This window comes from Cydia amplana, chromosome 17 (assembly GCF_948474715.1).
Source record: "Cydia amplana chromosome 17, ilCydAmpl1.1, whole genome shotgun sequence".
NCBI lineage: Eukaryota > Metazoa > Arthropoda > Insecta > Lepidoptera > Tortricidae > Cydia > Cydia amplana.
The window spans coordinates 3,947,409-3,967,705 of record NC_086085.1 but is presented as its reverse complement, the minus strand read 5'-3'; the positions used below and the strand labels follow the sequence as shown (position 1 = coordinate 3,967,705).

Genomic DNA, 20,297 nt, shown 5'->3' with positions numbered 1-20,297 from the left:
CCTAAAAAGGTTTAATAAACCATTAAACAATGAACCCTTTTTCTTAAACTCGCAGAAAACCGCAAGGAGCTACATTTCTTCCGCAGAAAACGTTTCTTTTGTCATTTCTCGCCGCTTAACGTTCCATTGTGGCCCTGTCTTAGGTCGGCTTTTGTTTTAACGTTGTTTAAACTGGGTATCGTGGGAATTAGGGGGACCTTGTTTGTCATATCGTGTGTCTTAACGATGGTGCCGAATTTATTTCCTGTCTCATAGTTTTGTGGACACTTAAGCATGAATATTTTTTGTAGAATAGGTATAGTCGCCATCAGATATATGGGAGCGGCCAAGGTGCTTACAAATATCTGTACAAGCCTCTACTGTCATTAGTGCGTGTTTAGATATTTTTCAGATAGTATTTTAAGTAATATTAACCCAAAAACAAATAATATATAAAAATATATTAGATAAAAATTATTCTAATATATTGTTGTTTACGTATAAATAACTAATCTTCTCATTAAGCTTTTAATTAAATTGAAAATTGATAATAATGTTTTAACAAATATATTATCCTATAAGATATTTTTTTCTTACCAAAATACCAGCGATTCAAAAAACTATTCACTTTGACACTACTCGAATTGGTCACGGAACTGTTTAACATATAATTATGGCAAAACCCGAAGCCATATTTACATCTTTTTTACGATTTACGCCACCATATAATGTCCGTAGAGATAATTATAAATGCAAAAAGATGCGTCTAAAGATTACCCGTCGCGTGCTTGCTTGTCATTAGGGTGTGTCCACACGTGAACCGAGTTTGTATTAAATTTAATTACGCTTTGAATAGACAAGAAAAAGGAAAAATAATATATGACTGCTTTTAGGATATGAGTAGCGAAATTCAATGTGATGTCATAAAATTACAAGGAAATGTGCGGTTTGACGAAATTATTTTGTTTTGGTTATATTTTTTATTAAAGTCAAGAACTAGGATTGCGGTTATTTCATTAGCTACCTTTTGATACAATACGTAAAGTGTCATTCTGTGGAACTTGCTAACTATGTAAACAAAAATCACTAGAAAATTCATATTTTTTGACAGTTTCAATATGGCGGTTTGTTTACATAGTTAGCAAGTTCTATAGAATGACACTTTAGGTAGCCAATTTCTCAAACGGCAGTAGACTAAAGTCTATTTTTTTATTCGGTAGACTAAAATGACATTTCATAATATGAACATAAAATAACATTTCATAATATGAAATGTCATTTTAGTCTACCAAATAAAGTGTTACCATGGATTCGACAATACGTAAAGTTCCTAATCATTAGTATAATAAGGTTTTTAATGGGCCCCAGGTCATAAAGTTCTTGTAATAACGTTCTATGGGCAGCAGTGTAGAAAAAGTCGGTTACTGCACGAGGCCAGAAAACCGGCAGATGCCGGCCGGTACGGCACGACTGCTTGCTCGGCCGTTACTTTACGTTCGAAACTAGAGCACGCAGCGTCTTTGGATATATGGTTTTATCTGCATTTTTTTTTAATTTTACAATTTGATATTCAACTAGCGATGTTTGTATGTATGCATTGTATGTTCGGGACTTCGGGTCAAATCTTGCGAGTTAAATTAGATCCATTTCTCATTATTAGTTCTTATTATTTATTCTTATAACTTATTAATCGCTTTATTATTACTTACTTAATTTTAATACTTAATTTTACAGTGCATTGGTGTTAGCTGTAATGCTGTAAAATTTGTTTTCAATAAATATCAAATATCAAATATCAAATTATTCGATTGAGCTGAAAGTTGACGTACTTGCGTAAGTTGGGTGACAATGCAATATATTATGGTACCATCGAGCTGATCTAAAGATGGACACTGGAGGTGACCATAGGAACTATATGATAAAACAACGCATTGAGGGTGTTTCGGTTTGTTATACCTACAACTGACTTGATGGGTATTAGTTGCCTGTTGAACGAAACATACAGTCAGCGATAAAAGCTCGTATTAACATAACATTTTTGACATAATAGTTTTTTTTACATTTTTTTACATTTCTAAGGTAAGTATAATCTGCGGACGCTTACAACTTCAGGAGTGGGTGTTACTTTCGCGTTGCTAATTATTTGATAACAAATATTTATGTAGATGCCTTAAAACGGCTCTTTTTGACTTCGTATGTAAATCAGTATTTTGTGTTCTTCTTAGGATTCTACAATTGAAAACAGAGTTTTACTTATATTAGTTTTCTAATTCGGTTTTTACTTAGTAGGTATGTATTCTGTAAAATTTAAATAGATTTATTGTCAGGCAACAAATACTTCGGGCCTTAAACAATTTGAACAATCATGTTAACAGAAAGGGGTGAAACGAAAATGAATCTTTGATTCTCTAATTGGAATTAACATTAAAACGTAACCATATGTTTTACTCATGACATGGCTATTTCATTCTTTAGAACTAATTCAATTTGACTCTCAATCCAAAGTCTTTACGATCCAAAACAACACAATACGATGTTGCCGAAGTCTAATCAGTGATCACTTTCATTACCTACGTTTGCAATTGCATATTAATCTAAACGTGTAAGACAAAATCAACCTTTTGCTCCACACAATAAAGTTTACAGTTAACCAAAAGCCAAAAGGAAATGAGAGTTTTCCAAAGTTACAAACTCCCTATCCAATTAAACGTCTTAAAGGAAACCATTCGATTGTTCCAAATTCGAATTCAAATTGCCCGTCATGCTGGCCGAAAAGGAACCGTGAATTGACAAGTTTAAATTTCTTAGGTTGATTGACTTTTTGTGGCTCACTTCCGGGTTTCAAAATTCGAATGTGGAATTTTCGCTTGACTTGTCTTTCGAAATTGATATTAGGATCTTAGGTGGCTATTACGTCGTATGTCGTCCGGTTGCTCAGTGAAGTGTGTGTTGTTAATAACTTCATTCGTGGATATAATGAGGAAGAGTGATCGTTTGCTGTTTGTCTTGAGGTGTTCTGGTCGGGTGGTAATGATCGAATTTATCACAAGTTAATGACTATATTACTTGGTGAGGTCGATAATTGCAAGAATATTTCGACGGGTGAAAGTTATCGATTATTTTTCGTTACAAACTTAATAAGCGATTTCAACATTTCAACCTTTTTGGTAACGAAAGCAATACCTGGTCAAATGTATTTCATACCGAAAGGATTTGTATATTTTTTGCTAGAAATTGACTTACTATTTATAGTATAAATTAACTATCTAATCATGCATGATGCTGATGAAATTGCATCAATGAGTAATTTGTTGTCAAAGTAAGAATTATTTTACATTTATTTATATAGCTAATTGAATTTATTTTTTCTATCAAAATGAAATCCAAATCACACCGTAACATAATAAACGAATTACCGTACCAAAGTCTGCTTATCCAAACAAAATGCCGACCAATCACGATTTTGTGAATTCAAAATTTAAAGCCCAGTACAGAAAACCAATAGCTTGTACATACACGGCTAAAACGCAGTTATATGTGTGCACACACACACACACGTGGTACTGTAGGTATTGCGAACGGCTAGCCGCCCGCCGTGGGGTGGGGAGTGGGGACAGAGATGCGTTTTTGTGCATATAGTGCATGTAAAAGTGCGTGAGTCGATATTCTATTGGGATTAGCGGATTTCATAGATTAGGGAGGTTTTGGTGTTTTCGGTCGATAATGTGTCTATCTTTCTATAATCATAACGAAATCAGCGAATAATTATGATTAGATTTTCTTGTCAGTTAAAAACAGATGATAATGTAAAATACATACAATATTTCGGTAATCGCTGCTATCGTAGGTATAAAAATATTTTAAAATGTAGCAGCAGGTATCGATAGAAAATTATGAAATACCTATGTCAAGAGATTAAGCCTCTGCATCGATCAAAATAAAAGACATACGTCTAAACTTTTAAAAAGGATTTCACATTTGTCAAAGTTGGTCAATACATCATGTAAGACGTTACTAACTTATTAAGTTTGATTTTAATTTAGGAATCTGAAAAACTTGATGTTAATCTCAAACCTACGCCCTCATGTCCAGGAATGTCCGTCCGCTAAAAGGCTAGTTCGTACTGCAGTCGCTTTGTTTGTTAAGCCGTAAAGGACCAACTCGCATCCATAGGCCGTGCTGTAATTTCTCGCATATCTAGAGCCAGTTTTGCTTACAACGAACGCATGTCTACAGCTAACTTCAAACGACGGATTTTAAAGGACCTATTTGCTGGGTTTGTATGGATATTAAGAATTAGTGGTGAGTTTTAAGTTCCGAACTCTCATATAGAGTAAATAAAAAAGTAAATGTAAAGTCTCATGTAAAGTTCGCAAAGCTGATTTTGTGAGTCTGTAAAATGCTCATACGTCTAGAGCTAGCTTTATATTCGGCTGTAACAAACCAACACGCTTATGTAGTATCTTTATCGTAATATTTATTCTTAATGCATTTTTGCAAACGCTACAAGACTTCAATCGATATAGTGATTTGTCATTGTCGTTGTGTTGAGATCACTTATCAATTTGGACAAGCCTTACGCGCGTATTACGTATTATACGCACTTATGTGAAAGGGGTTTAGCTTGTGCATAGACACAGTTTAATTTGCCCTTAAGACTGGCCGTGTAATGTAGACATCGTAGTGTTATGCGTAGGGGCAGGCTGTAAAAATAAAACACGGTAGTATTTTTAGTGGCAGACTTAATGGCGTCGGCCAAGCGTGAACGCCTCGCCGGCCCGTTCTTTCGAAACTACCCGCACGGAAACCTACATAAAAGGGTAGATGAGAAAAAAAGCCTAATATATTGTGATTCGCTGTTACAGGAAAGTAAACACGATTATAATGGGTAGAGGTTTCGAATTTTGGTTGACAAAATTTAACTTACCTATATTGTTAATTTCTATATACTCGTAGTTCGGGATGAATGATATACCCTATCTATATCCTATTATTCTTATGGATTATTATCAAATTAAAATTTACCTTCAAAAAATGTAATAGGACAAATTCTTAAAAATAAGATTTTAGTATTGGTTTGTGGATTAGTTGGTAATATGAGCAAAACCGTGAAAACAATCGCCATTTACACTTTCAAAACCACAGACAATAAACAGACTTCATTGATTTAAGTAATTAAGTGAAACCTCATTTAAAATGGCTACCTAACTAACCTCAGCCAATAAAACGCGTTACGATGTACAATCAATTTATTTAGTGCTGAACCCTCGCCCGACCTAGGTACGCTAGGTACTCTAGGTGCATACAAAGCGGCAATGTCCACTGCTCTTACGAATACGAATTTTCGCACACACACTCGCACAGTTTTACCACACGCGCGTATCTGTATAAAATTTATGGTGCACACTTTTGCAGAGGCTCAGCTATACCACTACAGGGGGAGGCACTGTGTTCTTGTAGCATACCGGGGTTCAAACAAAACCAGTTTAAATATGATCTTTGATGACGAATGATTTAGCGATATCTCTAGGTCAAATTATACACTGGATGACCGAGTCGACTAGTGGTGGTAATAGCAGCGCTGGTCAGCCCGTATCGACGAGATTTATAACCTCTGCGTTGCTAACACCAGTAAGACTGTATGCATCTGACAGTTGAGGACTTTATTTCATGCCAGTATCATTTGCCGTTTAAATTTAAATTTGGAACGTAAGTTCGATTTTCGAAAACGCAGACGCGCAAAACGTTGATTATTTGAAAATGTGTGGGGAGGGTGGGGGGAGTAGGCTGACCCGAGCGTGTTTGTCTATTGCCGCGTTTTCCTATTCAACGGGTGAGTTTTCTGAGCCCATTGCGCCCCCCTCCCCCCTTTGAGCTTCACTGTTTTTATTAAAGGAATTATGGCGTTCGGGATAAGTACCGGCTACTTATATTGATTAGACTGCTTATAGGATCAAGTGCATTCAGACGGATCAATATTTGCACTAACGGACTGAGCTGGAACTTTGTTAGACTGCAAATTGTTAAATCTTTTACAAGCTTTAGTTGTCTGTATATTTTTATTTTGTAAACTTGTTGCCTCCCTTTCGTACCATCGTGCCATTAATTAAAAGTATCTATACTGTTAGCTTAGAAACAAAATAACTCTACACTTTTAATATTTAGTATGTATACGGTCAGTTAATTCATTTTTAGGGTTCCGTACCCAAAGGGTAAAAAACGGGACCCTATTACTAAGACTTCGCTGTCCGTCCGTCCGCACGTCCGTCCGTCTGTCACCAGGTTGTATCTCATGAACCGCGATAGCTAGACAATCGAAATTTTCACAAATGATGTATCTCTGTCGCCGCTATAACAACAAATACTAAATATAAAATAAAAAAAATATTTAACGGGGGCTCCCATACAACAAACACGATTTTTTTGCTCTATTTTTTGTTGATGGTGCGGAACCCTCCGTGCGCGAGTCCGACTCGCACTTGGCCGGTTTTTATAATACCTTGAAGTTAAAGATATTTATCGATATCGATAGGAATATTAAAGAAAATACAGGTTTAGACATCTGTGCATTGAATCAAAGGAGTAAAACTGATTTTTGATTTCAACTAAAATCGATTCAAAAATGTAACAAGAACGATCGTTAATTCTGGCCTGTAGGCGTGATCAGAAACTCATAACGGCCGCGTCAAGTCTTATCGGAGACCATAGATAGACGAATTGCAACGTTCGGTTTTCGTTCGGAATTCGAACGTTCGCGTGCCTTGGCCTTATCGGATTAAAAATATTGGCTGCGAAATTCGAGATTCGAATTTTAAACGGATTGATTACCAGCCAGTAATGTTGGCCGATTTGAATCTCTTTTGAATTTTTAACTGTTTGACGTTTCTATTAAAATTGATTTGGTCTTAATTCATTTGGGAATCAAAATTGCTTGAGTAGTTAATGAATTGGAATTCTGGATCACTATGCTTGGTATTGTGTTACAGTCAAAGTGTTACAAAGTAGCCTAATAGCCTCACATTACAGAATTCGTGAAATCGCTTCAGTTGAAAATAACTGTATAGTATAACCTTCCTTTTAGTTGCGCAAGTAAAATAGGTGCAGACGTATTACATACATTGTTATGTAGGTAGTACTGCTCGCGGTAGGATGCCGCGAAAATTCGACTCTTCAAATATTCACAACTTTTACGAATGGGGAGGCGTAATGAAAAACGGTGAAATTTTGGACATCCCTAGCCTATGCGTACGATCGACGTCACAGATACAGTTACACATTTTGTGCCTTGCTACATTGTAATAGGGTTTATTTTATATACATATATGTATTTGATATCGTACAGGTAATGATAAAAGCAGTATGTTCGTCTCGTATCTATTAGAGTTAGGGTTGAACAATTTTAATCTACTTTTCACATACCCCATCTCCATTTGTAACTGCGAAAAGTTTTAAATTGTATTAATTTTGTAGAGTATAAGCTAACATGATGTTTATAATGACACTGCCTCAGTTGCCTGAGTTGCCTCACTTTGCTCTGTTCAAATCGGTGCAAAGTTACAAACAAAAAACACAAAGGTGGTGGTGTGGTAGTGGTGGGTAGGTGTTAGTTAAAGACAGACTTTAGACTTTGTCTTCTTTTTATTACGCTTAGAACATGATTATATGATTAGCTCTCTAATTCATAGTTTTTGAGAATAAAAAAAGCCCGTACCATGAGTCACTGACAGTGTCAAAAGTGTCAAAACTGACATAAACGCTTTCGAGAACGTAATTTACTTTCTATACATCTCGCTTGCACTATTATGCGAGTACGAGCGAGATGCTTAGAAAGTAAATTACGTTCTCGATTACGTTTATGTCAATGCCAAACTGAGCCCGTACCATGAGTCACTGACAGTGTCAAAACTGACATATACGCTATCGAGAACGTAATTTACTTTCTATACATCTCGTTCGCACTAATATGCGAGTACGAGCGAGATGTATAGAAAAGTTAATTACGTTCTCGATGGCGTTTATGTCAGTGCCAAACTGATGGTAGCCGTACTGGTGGTAGTGGTACTGCTGTCTAATGAGTCCAATAACTGTTACGTAATAGGTTAAAATATCTGCAATCAATACTTAAGAATTGCTATAGTTCGTTTTTTTTAGCATTAGAAATAAGGTAAACAATCTTGATGTGTCTTTTAATTGAAAAACACATTTTAAAAATAAGTTACGGCAAATATGTAACAATTATGAATCTAATACGATCATTTATATTTTTCTGATTTCATAAGTAATAGTTTTTGATTTTTAAAAAGCGTTTTTCAATTAAAAGACATGTTAAGATCGCTTACCTTCTTGCAAGTTCTTTCTAATGCAAAAAAAAACGAACTATAGCTTCCATATGCTATGATGTCTTACTATGGAACGCCTTTGTCATCGTAGGGACATAAAGCGTGACGTACATTTCGAATTTGTCTGTTTCCCATGCATAGTGTACACTGGCGTACTAGATAGCTTTTTACACACACGCCTACGCCGTGAGCACGTCCCGTGATTATTCCAAAATTCATGCCCCGCCCGCCGACCACAGACAAACCCGATCCATTTTATCCCGCTGCAAGCCGGACAAAAGTGGACGAAACCGGTTAGCGCTGGTACTGGCCGGTTTTGCACTTTAGGCTGAGTTTACACTCTTAAATAACGTGGCAAAAGTCTGCTCATCGAATAGTTGTACAAAATGTACAAATAAAGAAATATTTCTGTTGTGGCCATATCATAGATTTTGATCATTTCATGAAATGCCATTTTAGAATTCGTCACTTCTTTAGGTTAAGATTGACTTTTTCATGCTGTGACGCTTGTGACTAACCGATTATTTCATGAAATGATTGCCACGTTTTTTAGATTTAAGCTATTTACTAATTTAGTTTAGTTGTACCACTGTATATATCTTTTATGTAAATAATAAGATTACTAAGGTATTGGAACGTTGCTACTTAAATATTATGTAGATGTAGATATAGTAAACAGAACTTACCATTAATGTGATTTTTGAGACTTATCCAGACCAAAATATGCCCGTGGCCTCCGATGGATCTGAAAAAAAAAGAAAAACCTGTGTTTATAAAATAAAAATCAAAACAACAAATATTAAGCAAAATAATGATTAGATAGAAATGAGTCTGAAGGCCTGTCTAGACGGGATGATTAAATTGATCAGAAAAAAATGTCGTCAATCACATCTAGCGTCGACGTATACAATTTCGTAGTGATGCCAATGTCCTTCAATTTATTTTTTGCCTCCACACCATCTGATTAAATTGACAATTTAACCAGATTCGGCGAAATCTTGTCCCGTCTGGACTGGCCTTTAATATGACTAAATAGAAAAAAGAGCCTTGTATTTACGTAAAGCTTTCGAGTTTTAAATCAGTATTTTGGCAAACAAGTAGCTAAAGCTGATCTAAATACATTTTGTTACTCTTAGATAAGATTAAGTTTCACCCCACCTCACCCTTTATCGACTAGCATTATCGATATCGATCTATCGATCAATAGGGGTGCACGTGTGGACCACCCGCTGGCGGCGCGTGCGCCGTTTTTTGTTTCTTAAATAGTTAATTTTGAAAAGGTTTTATCTTAGTAAATTATTGTTTTTAGATTAGGATTTTTGATTATAAAGGTCAGGTGGCCTTTCGCCCGTATGAAAAAAGAAATGTTTTGCTAAACAATTTTTGTATTTTTATTTATATTCTAAAATCAAAAGGGTAAATTGTTACTTTTTAAGAAAATCTCATGCAAAAGTAATACATATTAAAATAAGTTTCACTCGCAGAATATGAAGAAATAAACGGAATATTTTTTATTTTAATAATATTGTTTAGTGTCATGTACAATAAGGTAAACGCACTAGTGCTCGACATGCTAATGCCGAATAGATGACACCCTGCTGTCACCTCTATTGACAGTGACTTGAAGTTTCAAGATGACGTATACTGGGACCGCGTCGAGCACCAGTACGTTTACCTTATAGCTCTGAAGGTCCAAAATCGAAAAAAACTAACATTTGTGGCAACGGCAAGGTGTCAAAAATCAAGGCTACTACGTGGCTACTACTATTAAGTAAACACTATTGAATTAGCCATATTTATTCCATTCCTTCATCTCGACCATCATAAAAGAAATCAATAAAAATTATGTCAAATTAACAATACGCAGCTTACAAACCGAAAGATGTTTCTGACCAGGTGCGTGTACGCATTGACCTTTTATTGCGTTTTTTGCGTTTAGAAGAGGTTAGGTAATAAAGGAAACCCTTGTGCAACGGAAGTAATTTGTAAGTGTATCGTTTTTACGCAGATTTATGAGGTTTGGAGTGCGAAATGTGCCCGCTGTTTGTTACTCTGCATGCCTCGATGTTGTTCATTTATAATAGTTACTTAAATGAGTATTAGACGTTTAATTGTTTGCTAATTAATACAGTGTTTAGTCTCTTTGAAAATAATTTCACTATTTTGTTCTCTCAGTTCAGGTTTATATTCACATTCAAGAGTCTTCTATGCCACCTAACACCAATCAATCGAACACTTAAAGCTACGTGCTCCTTAATTAATTGCCAATCTAATCTTCTATTACCATAAGCGTCTCAAATAGAGAGGCTCTCAACATTCTCAAACCCAATCACCCAAACTCGAAACAACAATGCAGACATTAATATTTATTTCGGCAACATGCGGGCCGAGCAAACGATCTTGCCACACAATAGCTTGGAATTGGACTACTTGGCCCAAATTGGCCATAGTTCCCGCATCCTTGGCCCCCCGCGGGCCAAAAAAATGTCTTTAATTTTGGCCCAATGGCGTTGACAGTTCAAGACGCGGGAGTGATGGATGTGGGATAGGTTGAAGTGATACAGTTGCACAGAAACTAACCGACAAGATTGTAAGAAATCCTCAATTCAAGCCAACTCTAGGTCCATGGGGTCCCAGCGCGCATAAGTTGTTCGCAGAAATCGCGAAGCGTCTGGTTGACGTAACTGGTGACCGAAGAGCTGGCGGCTACCTCGCACAACGTATCAGCATTGCGATACAGCGATGAAATGTCGCCAGCATCCTTGGTACAATGCCTCAAGGGCCTATTTTAGATTTAAGCTAGTTATTCATTTGTTTTAGTAATACCACTGTATATATCTTGTTTGTAAATAAATGATTTTAACATTCAAGCCTCATTGCCACCTTTATAGTCCTAAAAATTCTGCTCAAGGAAAAATACAAAAAGGTGACGTAGGCTGGTAATTTTTTTCTTTGATAAGTACCTATAATAATTAATAGTATGTATATGTATCTTATTGAAGAATGTCTTTTCAAAAGGGCTTATTTCTCTATGAAAACTCTACAAAATAAGCCCTTTTGAAACGACACTCTATTATGCCCTATAAATGTTCTTCCGATCCGATCTTCTTCCAATTTAAAATTTAAACTAAACTGCATCAAATTACAAAAACGTAATCCACCACAAAAGCTATATTAGCACTACGGATGTTTACACAAGCAGACTCGTTTCTTTAGGCCGGAAAGAACCAATTTGTAGTCGCACTGTCGGTGAATCAATGGCGTTTGACCTGATCAAGTAACCAGGCAAATTATAGGGTATTATCACCCCTTCAGTGGTAGTGCTAGTCATAATATTGTCTTGTCAATGTAACACGAGGTTTTGGAGTAAGGGGTGTCTGTGATAGTAATACATACTGATTCAAGGTACGCCTTTAAGGCGTTACCGAGATATGATTCCACAATAAATATTTTTTTTAAGATATAGGAGTAAGAAAGAACTTACTTTACAATAGTGGAGGGTAGAATAAGTTTTTTGCCAACAAAGTGCTATGCAGTTTGGCAGATACTATACTGGATCAACCAAATCTTGTCAGTAGTAAAAGGCGGCAAATTTGAAAAATCGCGGGACTGAAAAAGCAACACTGTGTTCGAATAATTCCAAAATCGCGTGTCATCTGTGTGTTATCTGTGGAATGTGGATCGTGAATGACAGCCATCATCTTATTGTTTACATTCTGAATCGTTTCTATTTCAAGAGAAATTTCTGCTGTCACCATTAAATACCAAGATTATGCATGACCTCAAGCAAAGCTAAGGTGCCTACAATGTACAATCATGCTCGTTGACGGTAAACATTACTAAAATTTGAGGTTATGATAATTCACTCGAACTGACGTATGAAGGGCGGAAAAATAAACACGTTTTGGTTCGATGTACATTGCTGCTTTCCTAGCGCAATTCTGCTCTTTGAGTGTTACATAGTGTTACCCTACTTTAATTTGCAGTACATTGCTACTGACAAGATTTGCTTGACGCACTATATATACCAATAATTAATGTGACTTCTCTTTTTAATAAGTAAAAAGTTTTTGGCAAAAATATAATTTTTGGTACAAGCTTTTATCGCTGACTGTATTTTTCTTACGACAGACAACTAATACTCATCGAGACAATTCTAAAAACCCCTAACACAATTAGGTTGCGTTGTTTCATCACAGAGTTCCTATGGCCACCTCCTGTCTCCATCATCAGATCAGTTCGACAATACCATATTGTATTGTCATGAGAACTAATACAGCTGACAATTTTCAGGACACTACGATCCTTGGAAGATGGTTAAATTAGTTACCTTAGATTCCATTACATAGTTACATACAGGTCGACCTAATAAAAGCTTGTTAAAAATGAGATGACATGAATCGCCTGATGGTAAGCAATTATGTCGCCCATGGAAACATCTGAACCTGTTTTGTGCGTGTGTCTAAAATCGTTGGACAAACCCCACTCGTGCCGTATAGAGAAGAAGAAAAAAATGTCTTCGAAAAAAGCAAAAAGATGGCTGTAATATTAGGTCAGGATCCTTAAGGTTACATATATGTACAACCATACCAAAAACCACAAACCCATCTCTATTACATAATTACTACTTTGGTTTATCATACGTCTGTCAATTCAATTAATTTTGTACACAAACAAGTCGGACATCATTCAAGCGCGTACGCAACATGAATGACATGACATACCCTGTAATCATATATGACGCTTCACGGCGGTCCCACGGCCACTTAAGACGGTGACGTCACAGGAACTGACGTAAGACTGCTAGCACACAGAGTTACACAGTAAAATAGTACGATCAATTGTGTGATGTTATACTTATCAAAATTTGACAGTGCTTTAGGCAGGTTAGAGTTTAAGTTAGTTAATTCTTGTTTCGTATATGTTGCGTCACGATGATATACGCTGACTAATTCGTAACCTTTTTGTGCCTTTCAAATGAATAGTTAATAAACTAAATTTTTAAGTTGCATGCCGCTTAGTAGGTTAAATTCAATATACGTATGTATATTTGGTCAGAAAACAGCAAATATATGTTAGGTACCTATTTAATTAACTATGTTTTAACATTGATTTCTATGCTGCGAGCAAAATTGACTGTAAAATAATAAAAGTTAATATTAAACTGTGGTTTAGCTTGTTTTTTAAGCTAAACCACATTGCATTGTTTATCTTTTTTGACAAATAAAATTGCATTTGCCTTGCCAAGTCTTGATTTGTAGCCGGCTAGGATTAATTAACGTGTTTAAGAGTTCTGTTAAAAAAAATATTGGTAAGTTCCTTGAGACAGTACAACGTAATAGGACAGCAAGACTTACTGTCTCACCACTACCCACTACGCGTTTCTTGAATGAACGTACACGTTCTTGCATTGTGCGTGTGTGTGTGTGTGTGTGTGTGTGTGTGTGTATGTGTGTGTGTGTGTGTGAATGGGCAAACGTCACGTTTACGATGCGAGTAAGATGGGCAAACACGATCGGCGGATTTGATCTTAGGCTTTAGTTTAGAGATTCACTTACGGTTTGATTTCGAATACGTTTGTCTGTTACTGTAAATCTCATTCTTTTATTATCAGTAGTGACATTGATTAAAACTTTCAAGATTTATACACATTATTATTTAGTAAAACGGGACTTCATCGCGTATAATTAAGTTTTAAAAAGTCGGATAAATATTTTAAACTTAATTATACGCGATTAAGTCTTGTTTTAGTATATATGTAGTAAAGTAGATAGTTTTAGGGGAAGGTATTTCTTAAGATAATATTATGTACCTATCTGCTAGCCACATTCTTGTTACTCTTAAAAAAAACTTTTTTTCCCGAATGCCCGAATTAGCTTTGTAACGACATATTATGAATATAGAAAAATATGCGTATTCGATAACCGGAATCTATAATTTGTCTATAAATTACAGTAGGTACAGTAAAAACCACAGTATAAGGAAGGAAGGAAGTATACTTAGTATAAGTACTAATATACTATATACTATTATAATCTAAAGGAAGCTAAAATAGGAATGCTATCATTTGCTTAGGTACTACTAGCCAGAACATTATAGCATTGTATTTTTTCGAATGCGCAGCGATACATTTCTCCATCTAATTTCTAATCCCCTTCATCTTTCATTAATACCAGTAATCAAGCATAAAATTAACGCACGGCACACGCCAGAGCTAAGGGCGTCGGGCCTTATGGCACCGAGTTCCAAGACATCTGTCCTCACACCTGCCCGGCCTCCCCTTAACAACTACTACCACTCCAATTCCAACTCTAAAGCTTTATAAACAAGGTTGGGTTTCAAATAAGGTCGCGTCCGTGTATTATGGTTTTGGCACAAGGTCCAATGCTCCCGTCATTAATGATAACGCGTCATTAAAATTCGGAAATGACTGACAGTTTTTCAAGTCCAATTGTTCTAGGAGCGGTCAAGTGTGGACATATTGAACAGTTGTGAGTAACGTTTTTCGTTACCTATGTGGATTGTGGACTTACTGTTTTGAGCAGAAGCGAAGCAATGTTCTGAAGTAAGTACCTAAGATTTACTTAAAATTTAAATGAATATTTGGGGACAATATTATCTTACACAGATCGACCTAGCCCCATCAAATAAGCAAAACTTGTACTTGTACCAGGCGACGATAATCATACTTACATAGATATTATAATACAATATATAGATACAATATACATAGTTAATATCCATAACTCAGGACCAAATATTGGTGGTGAACGCACAAATAAAATGCCCTTACCGGGATTCGAACCAGGACCCAGGACCCAGGACCTGCTTCGCAGGCACTACCGATTAGGCGAAGAGGCCGTTAAACAAGAGAGAACGCTACATGTTTATCTCAGTGTCTCAAAAGAGATTTTAGATAGGTACTTAACATTTTGTAGATTCTTAAGATCTCTAGCTTGTTAAGATCTCATAGATCGCTTATCGCTTGGATAAGGGAACGCAAATTCTACGATTGCCAACCTCTACAAGTATACACCAATGTCACAGGTGTTACCTCAAACCAAGCAGGCCAAACAAATAATAAATGCAACCAAAACAATAGCCAGCCCTGCTCGTTTTGTACCGACACAGGAGCCACAAAGCATGAATGAACCCACTTAACTTTTTAAATTCGAAACGGCTAATCGAAGGCTGCGATTCGCATCTGCGACGCGTGCGCGCATATTTTAATTACAAAACGACTTAACTGACACTAATTCCCGATTTAAAAAGAGAGAACGGTCTTGAGTTTCTTTTGCTTTTCGCACTAGAATACTCCTTTTTTGCAGGATATTATAGTCTTGAATCGCGTGTATATATACGAGTACTTGAGTTATTTTGAGTTGCGAGTTAAGATAGGATGTTTAGTGATCGCGGTTTGCAAAGATGCGCGTACGATGATCGATGGATGTCTGTTTTTGGATCAGGTTTCTGTTATTAATGGTTTTGGAATACGGTAGTGCCAATATGGTTTGTTGATGTTTGTTTTTAAACACCTTGTTACTTTTTTTTGGCGGTTTTTTAGCGAATTATTAAAATGCGAAGAGGTCTGACAACTGTCTGTTATGTTCTTTTACAGTGTACCTATTCGAAAAACAATTAAAAATAATTCGAGATTGTATTTTAGATACTAAATTTCGTTCCTCATTGTATTTGTGTACCTACATTATTTAATTTTGGAATATTTCAGAAATGAGTAAGAGTATATTGTGTACTTTTTTTTCACATCTAAATAAAGGCGGTTAGTAATTATGTAGGTTAGTAGGTACCTGTTGACTACTTAATGTTTGCCAATTAAAGTTTCTTACACCTTAAAAATCAAAATTTACTATAATTGTTTTAGTAATAACTTGATTTTTTTTAATCAATGCGGTACACTGGTATACATTACAAAAATGCGCTTCTAAGATATCGACCAAGAAATTATTTCTCGCGTCAAATTCGCCTTTATACTTATTCCTCAAAAATATCCATGGTACACAATAAAGTACTACATATTTCACAAGTACCCTCGAACAAGCCACAGAAGCATCCCCTTTCTCCTCGCACCCTCAAGCCGTATCGATCCGCGCCTGCGCCTTGCAGCTGCGCCCGCGCCGGCATGAGGGGCACGAGCGGATTACCGCCATGTTGGATCGATACTCTTCGATCTTTGAGTGTTTTATAGGACCTAGTGGAGCCAGTGAAATCTGTCAGGTAGAAATTCAATCGATTCAAGACTGCTCTGGCCTAGTCGATAGTGACCCTGCCTATGAAGCCGATCCTGAGTTAGAATCCCGGTCAGGGCATTTATTTGTGTGATGAGCACAGATATTTGTTCGTGAGTTATGGGTGTTTCAAATGTATTTAAGTATTTGTATATTATATATATCTTTGTCTCAGTACCCACAACACAAGTCTTCTTGAGCTTACTGTGGTTCTTAGTCATTTTGTGTAAGAATGTCCTATACTCGTAATATTTATTTATTTACATATTTTAATTAAACAGGTTAGGTTTGTTTTCAAAGAAATGAAAACGGATGTAGGAGTAGGTATGTCTGCTAAACAACTGAATACAAGTACATAGTTCTTAAAACTGTTAATCTTAAATCTTCCTACTTAACATCAAATTAAAACGTCGGAACACAAATTGATAACCACAACCATACCACAGAAGGTAGCACCAGAAAAAACAACCACCTGGTCCATTCGATTGTCTTAAGCGCCATGTTATGAAACCGTAGACATTTGATACGCCCATTCTGACACCGGATCAAACAACATGTGTAGCGATCTTATCATCCACGTGCCTTCACCAGCCATTACAATTTCAACTCTAGGTCAAACGTGAAAAGATTCTAAATCGTACACAACAGTGCTTCAGGTTAATGCCGTCTTAAGAATACGTTCAAGATGGTTTAGATCTTAACAGCTTGAGAATATGACTCGATTTTGATCAAGGGAATTTTTACTACGATATAGTGTAGGTGCGAGCGTAAGATCAGCTGAGCGGATGTTCCATTTGATGAGATACAAAGTTAAAGATAAAACGTGGTTAGATGAAAGTGAACTTTAATTCTTTACACCACAGCTTTTGACGCCGCAAAATAAATATTGCAATTCAGCTTTTTCAAGACACCATTGCCGTCTAAAGGTGTTCTGTCGTGCGATTGTGAGCTTTAATCTCCTGGAAATAAATGCCAAGAACTACATAAGAAAATCATGTTTGTTTTTTTGAATGCAGAATCTGATTGATCTTTTATACGAAGTTGCAAGGTGTTTTGATGAGATTGCCGTTTCTTTACCCCGATTTATAGGTTAGGTCGTTTATTGTATATTAGGTATGCTTCTGCTAAATCTGTGTAACATATTGATTTTAAAAAGATATGAGAGGATACCTTGTCATCAGAATCAATATTATTATTCCCGAACCACTAATGTAACCTTCAATAATCCCCGAACAAAACAAACGTAGGGTGGCGGGGCATATGCGCACGCGACCAGTAATAATATCTAAAAAATAATAATAAATCCGGGTGAGGAATAAAGAATTTCACCCCCTGTTCCTGCCTTTATCTTGCAAACAGACTTGAATGGTAAGATAATAGGGGAGGTTCGCCCCCTTTGGTGCGCATGCGCACCTTTGCGTCGCGTGCGCCCGCGCCGCTGGGGGAGCGTCGGCGTTGACGGTTGCGTTCAAATTTTTGGAACGCGTCTTGCAATTTCGTTGATGCTTGAATGTTTGATGCTGGATAAAGCGGTTCTTGGACATCAATGACACTGAGATTTATAAAATTATATTAATAATTGCTACCTAATCATAATATTTATAAGTTAAGTGAACAGTCTGTCTGGTCTTGCTGTCCGTCGTGAACTGATGTTATTTGGTCGTGTCGTTGTCATGTCTAATTTTGAATTTAAATGTCCGTAGTTCCAAATATGTATGTCAGTCAGCCAGTCCGTCAGTTGGTGTATGTCAGGTCGCCACGGAGGTTGGAAGCCACGACGATGGCTTTGTTGCAGAAGTAATTCGTAATAAGTGATTGTTTCAATGAATTAAAGTATAATAAAAATACTCTTTATTGAATAGAAGAAAATAATACTTACAGAGAATCTACCACAACCCAAGAAGAGATGGGTAGAGTAAGATAAGTTATGCAATGTAGACAGATTAAAATATTTTGATTCGTCTGCTCATTTGCCTATTATATCTTTAAAAAAGTTTAGTTTCATTCTGATTTCTTCACTTTACGCCCCCAAAACTAAATCCAGACACCCAACAAAAAATCATTATCTTAACCGACAACCGAAAAAGCGTTCGCAAATCGAAAGCCAATTACTACACAAAAGTAAAGGACTTTGAGCCAGATATGCTTTGTGTACCTTTGATTACCTCCGCGACCATGCTAGGGCAACAAGTCGTTTGTAATTAACGGGCTTGTATGAGATACGACGTTCTGGCCTAGCATGGTGGACAACGTATGAAACCGAAGACAATGTGTAGCGGTAAAAGGACGCATTACTTTTTGTTCGTGCTTTTTCTGTCTGTTGGCGTTGATTTTAATATTTGAATGTTAGGTTTCATAGTGAAAAGGTGTTGTTACTCGTATTGAGAAACGTATGAAATACTCGTAATACCACATTAAGTGTTTGGAGCAAATTATAATTTAGTTCAAGATTGATCGCATAACTATTTAGAAAACTCATTTGGAAAAGAGAAGAGAATCTTTTCCCACGCTAGCCTGATACGAATTGGGAACTTAACATACACCTCTGCAAATGTCTGCAAGTTTCTATTTCCTTCACCAAAAAGCAACAGATACAAATGTCATTTCGCCAATGATTTCACGATACAACAAATAGGAACAGAAGACTTAACAAGCCCCTATAAAATAAGTCTAATCGATTAGCTTACAGCAAAATCTGCTTCTAAAAAAGCTTATATCAGTACTAGAAACACGTCACATAGGCCCTTCTTTACAGTCGCAAAACATCGAATATATTGGAGAAAGGGTGCACCTTTGAGACTCGTGCGCAGGCAGATGCACGTGCAGAGGCGAGCTGGAGTTGACACCTTGTGATAACTGTACTAGTGAAAGTATTGTGTGTCATCGTAGGCTTATTTGTTGTACTTGTACTTCCAGTTGACTGATTCTGTATATCCTCCTAGGGCTCAGCCATACAAACGAAACATCCAAGATTTAGGTACCACTGAAATTTGTACCTAAAGAGGAGGACCTTGGACCTTAGGAGGCTAAGCCCTATAGAAACAATAAAATACCTACGTCTAAGGCGCTAAAGGGCCTAAAGGTTAAATCAAAAGATCGCGACAAGCAAACTTGTTTTCTTGTGAAACTGCTTTTCAATTATTTTTAAGCGATCTTAGAGGAATTCCCCACTTTCACTCTGGGGCCCGTTTCTCAAATGCTTGTAAGTTGTAATACAAGTGGAAGTCCCTTTCTAACAAAAGCTGTCAATAAGTGACATCCCGCTTGTATTACAAGTTACAAGTTTTTGAGAAACGTGCCCCTGAAGTCAAATGTTTATTCGATGGCCTACGTTCACTAGTATGTATTAGTAGAAAATGCCTGATTATTAAATACCCTAGTATTGTAGGAGAAAATCCTTACTTAATACCACACTTGATATGGTAAGACAAAGACAGCTTTTTCTTAAGCCAGGAAGAAGCAGGAAGGCAGGATTGAAGAGACGAGAAGCAGACATAGGAAAGCTTAGACCACATCTCAGCCTAGTGAAGAAGAATGCATTTTACGAGAAAATAAAAAGCCCACGAAAGAAGGGATTAGCGATTATTCCACCGACCCCAGGAGATCTTAAGAGATGATTCATTGATTAATAATGTTATGATGATTATGATGAAGATCACTCGAGTGGTTGGATATAGTATTTCTATGGTAAGCATTTGTTACCTACAAGAAATACGACATATGTCACTGTTGT

General features: G+C 36.5%; 1 protein-coding gene across 1 annotated transcript in view; it reads right to left on the bottom strand.

Moving 5' to 3' along the window:
• LOC134655749 (homeobox protein prospero) overlaps positions 1 to 20,297 on the bottom strand; it is a 136,605-nt gene that overhangs the window by 76,128 nt on the left and 40,180 nt on the right. The window contains exon 3 of the mRNA XM_063511214.1: positions 9,005 to 9,063. The gene's annotated coding sequence lies outside the window, so the exon portion shown is untranslated. The remainder of the gene's footprint in view (positions 1 to 9,004; positions 9,064 to 20,297) is intronic.